This window comes from Callithrix jacchus, chromosome 14, assembly GCF_049354715.1.
Source record: "Callithrix jacchus isolate 240 chromosome 14, calJac240_pri, whole genome shotgun sequence".
In the NCBI taxonomy this organism is placed as follows: Eukaryota; Metazoa; Chordata; class Mammalia; order Primates; family Cebidae; genus Callithrix; species Callithrix jacchus.
In genome coordinates, this window is record NC_133515.1 from 24,001,944 (window position 1) to 24,014,099 (window position 12,156).

At 46.8% G+C, this 12,156-nt stretch overlaps 1 pseudogene; it reads right to left on the bottom strand.

Annotated features, from left to right (window-relative positions):
- Positions 1 to 732: 732 nt before the first annotated feature.
- Positions 733 to 3,223, bottom strand: LOC100405371 (caprin-1 pseudogene; annotated as a pseudogene).
- Positions 3,224 to 12,156: the final 8,933 nt, after the last annotated feature.

Genomic DNA, 12,156 nt, shown 5'->3' on the forward strand with positions numbered 1-12,156 from the left:
TTATTATTTATTTATTTATTTATTGCATTTTAGGTTTTGGGGTACATGTGAAGAACATGCAAGATTGCTGCATAGGTATACACATGGCAGTGTGATTTGCTGCCTTCCTCCCCATCACCTATATCTGGCATTTCTCCCCATGCTATCTCTCCCCAGCTCCCCATCCCCCACTGTCCCTCTCCTATTTCCCCCTGCAGACCGCAGTGTGTGATGCTTCCCTCCCTGTGTCCATGTGTTGTCATTGTTCAACACCCACCTATGAGTGAGAACATGTGGTGTTTGATTTTCTGTTCTTGTGTCAGTTTGCTGAGAATGATAGTTTCCAGGTTCACCCATGTCCCTATAAAGAACACAAACTCATCGTTTTTGATGGCTGCATAGTATTCCACAGTGTATATGTGCCACATTTTCCCTGTCCAGTCTATCATCGATGGGCATTTGGATTCGTTCCAGGTCTTTGCTATTGTAAACAGTGCTGCAATGAACATTTGTGTGCATTACATGTGTTTTTAAACCACGGTTGTTTGACTAGATGAACCACTGTGTCGAAGCCGGTAGCCAGCCTTATATGTGTGATTAGGACGCAGGCATAATCTGGTATGCATCTAAACTTTCAGTGTTCCAATTTTACTGGAAAGGCTGTGAAATGCCAAACCACACTCCACTCCTTTCATCTTCCTCTAGGGAAATATCTCAGTTTGTCAGTTACCACTGAATAACTCGAGGGCTGATTTGTAGATTTTATCCAATGTCAAAAAAGTCAATGTTGCCTTTTTCAAGCCACTTCAAATAACTATGGAGATAATTATCACCCTGTAAAGTACATTGTTTTACTCCTAAGCAAGGGTGAGGAATCTGAGTAACATGTGCAAGGCTCAAGATGACACTTAGGACAGAACATGCAGAGTAAAAATAATTTCCTTCCATATCCAGGTAATATAAAGCTGACAATTGTAGTCCTGTCTTTATGGGATGAAAACAGTCCCTTTACAATAAGTTTCCTGAAAGTGAGAACAAATAGATAATAACTTTTCTGGTAACATATTACAGTACACTGGCCAGTGTGTTTTTGGCCATTAAGCATAATCCTGTGAATCAGATTAATTCACTTGCTGAGTGTTCATTTGCAGCATCCCTCTGTTGAGTCTTGGGGGCCCTCCACAACCTTGTGGGGCTCCCCATGGTCCACTCTGCCCAGAGCCTTGCTTGAAATTCTGCTGATATCCAACCCGTTGATAGCCAGAGTAATCCCAGGGAGCACTGAACTGAGATCGTGTATAACCACTGTTTGGAGTGTTAGAGAATGAAGGGTGGCAACCATCATATCCTCCTTTGAGTCCTTTGGCAGGGCCCCGGTATCCATTCATCAAGCTTCTAGCACCACGAGAACCTCCATGAGACACACCACAGCTATTGTAATAGGGCTGACTGCTACGTGGAAATCCACTGTTCCGCTGAGGAAGCTGCTGGTGGTTCCCATCACTTGATGGGACTGGTCTGGGGAACCATGGTAAGTGCCCACCACTGTTTGAAGCTGTTCTTGCTGAAGCTCTGTTTCTTCTACTTGGTGAGGCTGACTAGAAAAGCTCTAGTTATAACTCGTCTGGTACTGATTTTGCTGTTTTAAAGTTGCTGGTTCATTAACAGGGGGAACTGGGGTATTCATATTGAACACCGTTTCCATGGATTGGAATGGAGCTGCATTTGCATTAATTCCACCACTATGTAAAGGTTTGCTTGTCCCAGCCTGAAATACTTGAGGCTGAGAAGCAGCAGAAAGGGATGATGATGCTGTAGTCTGGTCTGTATTTAAAGAGATTGTTGCCTGAATCTGATTGATTGGTTCCTTCTGTGGTCATTGCTCTGTAGCATGAGAAGGCTGGTACAAAGGTTGAGATGCTGTATACCCCTCGCTTGTGGATGACACCAGAGGAACCTTGTAGCTTCTGGTTGTACAGGAACTTGATTAGGCTGAGCAAGTCTAGATTCAGACTGAACTGGAGGTCAAACCAGCTGGGGCATGTCCATGTTTTGTGCTGGATTCATAGGCTGTGCAGATACAATGGCAGGATCAAGTGTCTCATTTTCAAAATCCAGCATTGAATTCTGTATGAAATTATACAGACCCTGCATCTGTGCCATAAGGTCTTGCACTCACTGTCTTCTCACAAGGGAATCTGCCTGAGCCACTCTAGTCAGAGAGTGGGGCTGCGGTACTGAAGAGGATGCAGCCTGCGGTTGCTCCTGGAGTGAATTTACCACCTCAACTGTTTCAACTGTCCACTCATCTACCTGCTCCTTTTCACCACTGGTGTACTGTGTTTCTGCCATGAACTGTCTATTTGCATCCTCTGTGGATTCAACTTTATTTTGCTCAGTGTACTCTCTGCTGGCTCAGGTTCAGCTTCAGCTATCTGGTCTTCAACTGTACGTGCTGCGGCTGCCTCTTCTTCCTCACGCAACCCATTCTGGTGGTTGTGGGTGTTGTCAAAGTAGTTTGACTGAAGAACACAGTCGATAATTTCCTTTAGAACTTTATGTGGTTCCACATACAGATTTTTCCTTCCCTTCCAGCAGGTCCCACAGGTGAATGGAAGCATGTTCATACTGTTCATTCAACCTCAAGCTCATGTCCCGTTCAGGGTCAGTTGAATTATAGAATTCATCCAACAATGACAATTCCTCTTCGGACAATATAGGCACTCCATTCAAACCTTGTTTCAGGTCAGTTCACACTTCATCATCTCCCAGTTTGTCCAAAACATACTGTAGCTCAAGTACAGTTTTTAAACGTTTCTGTTCAGCTTCTTCTCTCATAAGGTGCTCCTGACGTGCTGTCTTCTTTATTGTTTTCTGAATATCTTGACTTAGTGCCATGAAACGCCTCTGTAATTCTTTTGCAAACTCCAAATTATTGGTGACTTCCTGGTACTTAGAAACGGCATCCAGCTGATCTTGATTAAGCCTTTCCCCTTTGTTCATTCGTTCCTGGTAATCAGCAACCTTACCCTTTTTCTTCTCCAGGTTCCGCAGTTTCTTGTTGATCACCCCAAGGATCTGCTTCATGGCCTCCATCTGCACAGTGCCAGTGCCGGTTGCAGGGTGCTGAGAAGCTGGCGCCGCCGCCCGGCTCCTGCAGCTGCCCCGCTCCCGGAGAAACCCTACCCGGTGGTGGCCCCGATGACTTGCTGCCACTCCCGCTGTGGCTGGTGGCCAAGGGCATCGTGCGCACGCCGACGCCATCGGAGATCCCGAGTGGGCAGCTGTAGGGGTAAGGGTGGCGGAGCCTTCCGGGCAGTGTCGCGTGTTCCGTGGTCGCAGGCCGCTTCGCCCAGTCCCCGCTGCACGGAGAGCTGCTCCTAGTCTGGCCCCCTTTTTTTTTTTTAAGATATAAGCTCGCATTTTTGTCTCACAGGCTGGAGTGCAGTGGTGCCATCATCACCCACAGCAGCGAACTCCTGGGCTCAGGCAATCCTCCAGCCTCTTGGGTGGCATCTTTATAGTAGTGTGAGAACAGACTAATACAATTTCACAGTGTTAAATCCCAGTTTTTTTTGTTTGTTTGTTTGTTTTTGAGACGGAGTTTCGCTCTTGTTACCCAGGCTGGAGTGCAATGGCACAATCTCGGCTCACCGCAACCTCCGCCTCCTGGGTTCAGGCAATTCTCCTGCCTCAGCCTCCCGAGTAGCTGGGACTACAGGCACGCGCCACCATGCCCAGCTAATTTTTTGTATTTTTAGTAGAGACGGGGTTTCACCATGTTGACCAGGATGGTCTCGATCTCTTGACCTCGTGATCCACCTGCCTCGGCCTCCCAAGGTGCTGGGATTACAGGCTTGAGCCACCGCGCCCGGCCCCAGATTTTTTTAATAATGATGCATTTTTCACTTTAGCCTCCTAGGTAGCTGGGACTATAGGTGGGCCAATGCGTCCAGATAATCCTAGTTTCAAGCCTTCCTCCTGCCTCCGAAAGGCCCCCAAATGCCTGGAGATACAAGACCAACCCAGGGCTGGTGCCACGCGTCGCAGCACAGACCAGAGAACAGGAAGAAAAGTGTGGCCAGCTCTGGTCTCCTCTGACCCCTCATCCACACCCGCATGGCCGCTGAGCCCCAGGAGACACCCCTGCAGCCTCAGCACCCTCCTGCGCGCCCTCCTTTCAGGGGACAGAGCGGCGGCCTCAGGGCTGGCTGCCAGCAGGGGGCGCCAGAGCATCGCGCTTCAGAGCCGCCCGTCGCTGAGCGCGCTCGCTGGACCTCAGGGGAGCCCAGGGCCTTTCCTGCCTATGGCGGCTGCTGCGCCTCTGCCCGGGTCTGGGTGCTGCCAACGCGTGGCCCACCCAGACAGACCCACAGCCTGCTGTCTGTCTAGCCCTGGCACTCTCGGCATTCCTCCCTTGCTCCCTCCTCCCATTCCCTCCCTCCCTCCTCCTCCTCCTCCTTCTCCTTCCCTCCCTCCCTCCCTCCTTCCTTCCTTCCCTCCTCCTTCTCCCTCCCTTCCTCCCTCCTTCCTTCCTTCCCTCCTCCTCCTTCTCCCTCCCTCCCTCCTTCCTTCCCTCCTCCTCCTTCTTCCTCCCTCCCTCCCTCCCTCCTTCCTTCCTTCCCTCCTCCTCCTCCTCCCTCCCTCCTTTTTTCCTTCCTTCCCTCCTCCTCCTTTTCCCTCCCTCCCTCCTTCCTTCCCTCCTCCTTTTCTTCTCTTCCCTCCCTCCCTCCTTCCTTTCTTCATGTTTCTTCTCTTTTCTTTCTTCCTGCCTCATATTTTGCTTACCTCCCTCCCTTCTTTTCTCTTCCTTTCTCCTCCCTTTCCTTTATATCCTTTTCCTCTCCTCTTTCATCTTTCCTTCCTTCCTCCCTTCCTTCTCTCTTTCTTTCCTTCCTTCCTTCTCTTCTTTCCTTCCTTCCTTCCTCCCTTCCTTCTCTCTTTTGTTCCTTCCTTCCTCCCTTCCTGCCTTCCTTCTCTCTTTTGGCTTTCTCTCTTGTCTCTTATTTTTTTGTGTAATTTCATTTATTTCTCCCTGTCACTCTTTACTGTTTATCTGCATCTCTTTATCTCTTTTCATTTTTCCTCCTTCCATTTTTTGCCTCTCTTCTTTTCCCTCTCCCTCCCTCTGTTTTACACACACACACACACACACACACACACACACACGACTTTCTCCTAAGCCTGCAGCTCTTTGAGGCTGGGGTTTGCCCTGCAGCTCATGAAACCCAGGGATTGCAGAGGGTGGCAGCCTCTTTCTTCATAGCTACCTTACTCAAATACTGCAGGCCCTTTTGCAACTCCTCCTCCAGGCAGCCTCCCCACAGGGCACAATGCAGCTTGCACCATGGGTGGTGGTGTAGAAATTACAGGTGCCAGCATCTCACACAACATTCTCCCTCTATCACCAGTGACTCGAGCCACCTGGGGTAAGGAATCTCTCCACATCTGTTTCCTTGTTTAAATGGGCCTCTACAAATTCGATTAAATCTTGTATCTAAACAGGTTTCTTGTATGATGTGTGGAAGACAGCGTGGTGTTTTGTTTGTTTGTTTCCGTTTGTTTTTTGAGATGGCTCTGCTCTGTCACCCAGGCTAGACTGCAGCGGTGCTATCACAGCTCACTGCAGCCTGGACTTCCTGGGCACCAGAGGTCCTCCCAACTCAGCCTCTGGAGTAGCTGGGACCACAGGCATACGCCACCACACATGGCTCATTTTTGTATTTTTTGTAGAGACAAGATCTCACTATGTTGCCCAGGCTGGTCTCGAACTCCTGAGTCCACCCACCTTGACCTCCCAAAGTGCTGGGGTTACAGGCATGAGCCACCCTGCCCTGTGGTAGACACAGCTTTTGAAATGGCTCCCAATGATTGCTGCCTCTGGTTATTCACACCCGTCTCTAATCCCCTCCCTCTGAGATGGGCCAAAGCAGGAGACTTGCTTCTAGCAAAAAGATTATGGCAAAAGTATGAGATTTCACTTCTGAGATTTGGCTACCCAAGACTGATTTCTGTCAGGCCAGCTCTTCTGATGGGTGCTTCTTGTTCACTTGCTTTGATGGAACCATCACATCATGAGCTGCCCTGCAAACAGGCCCACATGGTGAAGAACTCGGGCCTCTGGCCAATGGCCAATGGCCAGCAAAGAACAGAGGCTCTCAGGCCAATGGAATTATCCCAACAATGTGGGTCTTGGAAAGGAATCTTCCCTCATTCAAGCTTTGAAATGTCTCCAGCTGTAGCCAACATCTCACTTGCAGCCGGGGAGAGCCCTGAAGCAAAGGACTCCCCAAAGCTGCCTTCAGGAGATAACCCCCTGAGACTATGAGATGATCAATGCTGTGGCCTTAAGTCATTGGATTGTGGGAGAATTTATTATGCAGATATAGATAACTGACAATATGTAAAATATGTGTTAGCTAGAGCAGGCTGAAGTGCAGTGACAAATAACCCCAATCATGAAATGGCTCAACAAAACAATCCTGGTGTGGTATTCAGGTCAATGAGGAGAGTCTCTTTCATGCAGATATTTAGGGACTCAGATTCCTTCCCCGTTATGGCTCTACTATCCCCTAAGACCCTGTTGTTGTCTGCATCCAGCCCAGAAGGAGAAAGGGAGTGTGGTCAAGGCAAACTCACTCCCACAAAAGCGCAGCCCCAAAGAGCTGCCTATGATATGTACTCACATTCTCTTTGGGAAAATTATTATTGTTATTAATTATTTTATATATACGTATATATATATATATACACACACACACACACATATATATGTATACATATATGTATGTGTGTGTGTGTGTGTATATATATATATATATATATAGAGAGAGAGAGAGAGAGAGAGAGAGAGCGCGAGTATTAGAGTATTGCTCTGTCACCCAGGCTGGAGTGCAGTGTCGTGATCTCGGCTCACTGCAACCTCTACCTTCTGGGTTCAAGCCTCCAGAGTAGCTGGGACTACAGACATGCACCACCATGCCTGGCTAATATTTGTATTTTTAGTGGAGATGGGGTTTCACCATGTTGGCCAGGCTCGGTCAAACCCTCGACCTCAAGTGGTCCATCCACCTAGGCCTCCCAAAATGATGGGATTACAGGTGTGAGCCACTGTGCCTGGCCTCTGTTGGGGAAAATGACATCACATGTTTCCACTTACTTTGAAAGGAGATTGAGAGCCGTGTCTACTGATGGTGGCTCCAGTCTTAGAATGCATAGCATAGGCCTAGCCTGAAACTATTCAATGTACATTGGCGCAAGAGAGTCTGGCCCTGCCTGGGCTCTCCTTCTCCATGTTAACTCTCCTGACACTGAAATTGTCAGGAACTTGTCTACTGAGTTTTTTTTTTTTTTTTCATCTCATACCTGGCCTAGCCCACATGTCCTCATGCTGCCTAACCACAGCCTGGAAGAATCTTCTTTCCTCTGGCCTGCCTCTACTTGGGCTGTGGATTCAATGGAGTGCTTGTTCTGCTTCAGTAAGTGGCTTTTGTGCATTGCAGTGGCTGATTTATTCCTAACTTTCCTACAAAATTATGAGCTCCAGAATATTCCCACACAACACTACATCTTCATCTTCAGGTCAAACCATTGCACTCAAATTTTAGATCACACTATTTCTGAATCAGCAGAAGTCTTGCTCCTGGATCAGTAAAGGTGACGTTCCATGGCATATATGAAGAAACCCAGGTGACTGTGGCATAAATAAAAGGTTTATTTTTTCACTTTATTTTTCTCTCATGTAAAGAAAGCCTTGAGTAAGCAAGCCTGAGTTAGTATGGTAGCTTCATCAGGATCCTTGCTATTTCTGCTGCACCATTTCAACATCACATTTGTCTTTCCAAAATGGTTTGAAAGATGGCTGCTGTAGCTCCAGTCATTACATCTGTATTCCAGGCAGCAGTAAAAAGAGAGGGCAAGGGCCAAAGGGTGTATCACCCAGCTGAATTATCTCCTTTAAAGAGCATTCCTATAATTCAACCCAGTGACATCCACTTACCAACCCAGTGACATCATTGGACACTCCTGTCTGCAAGGGAGGCCAGCAACTGTGGTTTCCCAGCTGCATGCATTGCTGAACTCAGCAATATGGGTTGTCTAACCCAAGAAGTAGGGGAACTTGGGTAGAGAGCCAGCAGTCTCTGACACATCCTCTTATTCTCTAAGGGAGCAGAAAGATGGATTCCCACAAATCCAAGTCCCAATTACCTTTTCTGCAATAGCTATTAATGGTATTGGATAAACTGTCTGTATCACTCCACTTTTATGGCTCTGCTGAGAAGAATACCCCAAGGCTACCAGTTCTTTTGTATTAGCTTATAATGGCACAGTGTTAGAAGTGGCAGTGGTATCTCTTAGGCAAATGGATGACCACTTCTGAGACCCTGGTGTCCAGAATTGGCCGGGCTGCCTGAGATGATTGTGTGACACAATGCCCATGGACCACTTTTCAAAATTAGTATTAGACTTTATTTTAGAACAGTTTTAGATTTACAGAAAAATTGAATGAGACTGTACAAAGAGTTCTCATAATTTACCCCACCACCACACATGCAAACTTTCCCTGTCATAAAAATCATACACAAGTTAGATATATTTGTTAGAATCAATAAACTAATGTTGATACTGTTTTTTTAACAGAGTCTCTGTCACCCAGACTAGAGTGCAATGGTGTGATCTCGGCTCACTGCAATTTCCACCTCCCAGGTTCAAGTGATTCTCCTGCCTCAGTCTCTCGAGTAGCTGGGATTACAGGTGTGCACCCGCATGCCTGGCTAATTTCTGTACTTTTAGTAGAGATGAAGTTTCACCGTGTTGACCAGGCTGAATGATACATCATTATTAACTGAAGCCCATCATTTATTCAGATTTTCTTGACTTTTATCCTAATATTATTTTTTTGTTGTTGTTCCAAATCCCATTCAGGATACCATATTACATTTATCTGGCATATCTCTGTAGGTGCCTCTTGGTTAAGAGGTGATATTTTCTCAAGCTTTTCTTGTTTTTAATGATCTTGATGTTTTGAGGAGTACTGATATTTTGTAGGATGCCCCTGTACTGGAATTTGTCTGATGTTTCTCTTGTGATTAACCTGTGGTTATGGTTTCTTTGAGGAGGAAGATCACAGAGGGAAAGTGCCATTTTCATCACATCACATCAGGGGGACATGTTATGGACGTGATTTATGACTGCTGATGTTAGCTTTGATCAATGGCTAACACAGTGTCTGTCAGTTTTCTCTGTGGTAAAGCTTTACTTCTACCTTTCCACATGGTATTCTTAGGAAGAAAGTCACTATGCACAGCCCACACTTAAGGAGTAAAGAGCTGCATCCTCCTTCATCCTGTAAATAAAGTAACTACATAATTTATGCATGAGATTTGCTCCTTCCCAAGAAGAAATTTTGAAACAGCCAAGAGTCTATGACCATTTCTTCTCCATCTGCTAGACCTAAAATATATTTTTTAAAACCATGTGTTTTCTTTTTGCCTTTGAGAGTCATCAAGTTAAATAAACTTTGAACTATCAAATCAGGTTCTCCTCCCTGCCAATGACATGTAACAAATACAGCTTTCATATTCCAGCTACTGTGCCCATCTCCATGAAAAGAAGCTCTTTGAAACCCATTTCTGTCACCTGAGCCAACAGCTCATATTCCTGTCAGCACTTGGATGCTGGGAATGGGAGTCATCAGAAGGCTCACCTATGAATAGTGGGGTGACATAAGCATGGGACTGGCAGTGACAATCAAGGCTGCCCACCTTGGCTTGAACCTCTGCAGGCACACAGGGCTCCCTCCCTTCTGAAACCTCCATCTCAGCTTTGGGAGCATGGCTCCATTAGAAAGCAGGTTCTTTCATCAAGTCAAAGGCATCTCCTGGTTTCCATCCACTTGGTTCCATTCCTATTCTTTAGGTCATAAAGAACAAATTCATATCATCTGTTAACAATCTTCTCCTCTGCACTCACTCCTCCCTCCCAACCATGGTCCACTGATTGTTAAAGGCACTGATGGTGATCTGCCCACATCAGAGTCCCCCCAGCCCAATGCAACTGGTTCTTGGTTTCTTCATTGATAAGTTGGGACTTCCGGGTTCCTTAATGCCCCAGCAGTTCTCCTTTGAGTAGACTTCAAGGTGTCATGACTACCACTGCCTCCTGGACCTTTTCTTTTCTTTTCTTCTTCTTCTTATTTTTGAGACAGAGTGATATGGTTTGGCTCTTTGTCCCCACCCAAATCTCATGTTGAGTTGTTAATTACTAACATTGGATGAAGAAGCTGGTGGGAGGTGATGGATCATGGGGGCGGATTTTCCCCTTGCTGTTCTCATAATAGTGAGTTCTCACAAGATCTTGTTGTTTAAAAGTGTGTCGCAGGCCAGGTGTGGTGGCTCACGCCTGTAATCCCAGTACCTTGGGAGGCCGAGCAGATGGATCATGAGGTCAGGAGATCGAGACCATCCTGGCCAACATGGTGAAACCCCATCTCTTCTAAAATACAAAACGTTAGCTGTGTGTGGTGGCACTTGTCTGTAGTCCCAGCTACTCAGCAGAAGGCAGGGGAATCGCTTGAACCTGGGAGGTGGAGGTTTCAGAACTGAGCCACCGCACTACGGCGTGGCTGACAAAGCAAGACTCTGCCTCAGAGAAAAGTGTGTGGCTCCTCCCACTTCACTCTCTCTCTTTCCTTTTCCTCCTTTACTTTCCATCATGATTGTAAGTTTCCTGATGTCTCCCAGCCATGCTTCCTGTACAGGCTGTGGATCTGTGAGTCAATTAAATCTCTTTTCTTCATAAATTACTCAGTCATAGGTAGTTCTTTATAGCAGTGTGAGAACGGACTAAAACACAGGGTCTTGCTCTCTTGCCCAGGCTGGAGTGCAGTGGTGTCATCATAGCTCACTGTAGCCTTGCACTCCTAGGCTCAAGCAGTCCTCCTGCCTCGGTCTCCAGGGTAGCCGGGACTATGGGATGTAACACCATGCCCAGCTAAGTTTTAAATTTTTTGTAGAGACAGGGTGTTGCTATGTTGCCCAGGCTGGTCTTGAACTCCTGGCCTCAAGTGATCTTTTCACCTCGGCCTCCCAAAGTGCTGGAATGACAGGCATGAGCCACCATGCCCAGTCCAGAACAAGAGATTTGAGTGAGAAAGGCTGAGGTCTTAAACCCAAACCTGCCACATACACACTATGTGATACTGAGACTGGTTATTAATCTTCCTGAGTTTCAGTGTCCCCATCTATAGACAGAAAATGGTAGCACCTGCCCATGAGCTTAAAAGAGAAGGTGCTTATGAAAAACTTTTCAGGCTGGGCACAGCAGCTCACACCTGTAATCTCAGCACTTTGGGAGGCCAAGGTGGGTGGATCATGAGGTCAAGAGATCGAGACCATCCTGGCCAACATGGTAAAACCCTGTCTCCACTAAAAATACAAAAATTATCTGGGCATGGTGGCACATGCCTGTAGTCCCAGCTACTTGGGAGGCTGAGGTAGGAGAATTGCTTGAACCTGGGAGGTGGAGGTTGCAGTGAGCTGAGGTCTTGCCATTGCATTCCAGCCTGGCTCCCATCAAAGGCAATGAAGAGAGACTGTCTCAAAAAAAAAAAAGAGTAGCGACACCCGCTCTGTGGGTAATTTTTTCTCTGAGAAATAAGAGCTGCTGTTGGTCTGTTGGTAGCACTTCCTTATCAAACTCATCAGCAAGATAAAGGATGTGCGTGTAATGGAAAATGACTCAAGCTGTGCTTCTCCAACTGGGGATTTACAGGCATCTAGAGGGCCTCTGATTTTTTTTTTTTTTAAGGCAGAGTCTTGTTCTGTCACCAGGCTGAAGTGCAGCAGCATGACCTTGGCTCACTGAAACCTCCACCTCCTGGGTTCAAGTGATTCTTCTCAGCCTCCTGAGTAGCTGGGACTATAGGTTCATGTCACAATGCCTAATTTTTGTATTTTTAGTAGAGATGGGGTTTCACCATGTTGGCCAAAATGGTCTCGATCTCTTGACCTCATGATCCACACACCTTGGCCTCCCAAAGTGCTGGAATTACAGGCATGAGCCAGTGTGCCTGGCTGAGCCTTTGACTTTTGCATATACACGATGTCTGTAAGATTTTCAAAGTGTTTTTGTCTTTATTTGGGTGACTATCAGAAATTAGGTCAAGCACAGTAGCTC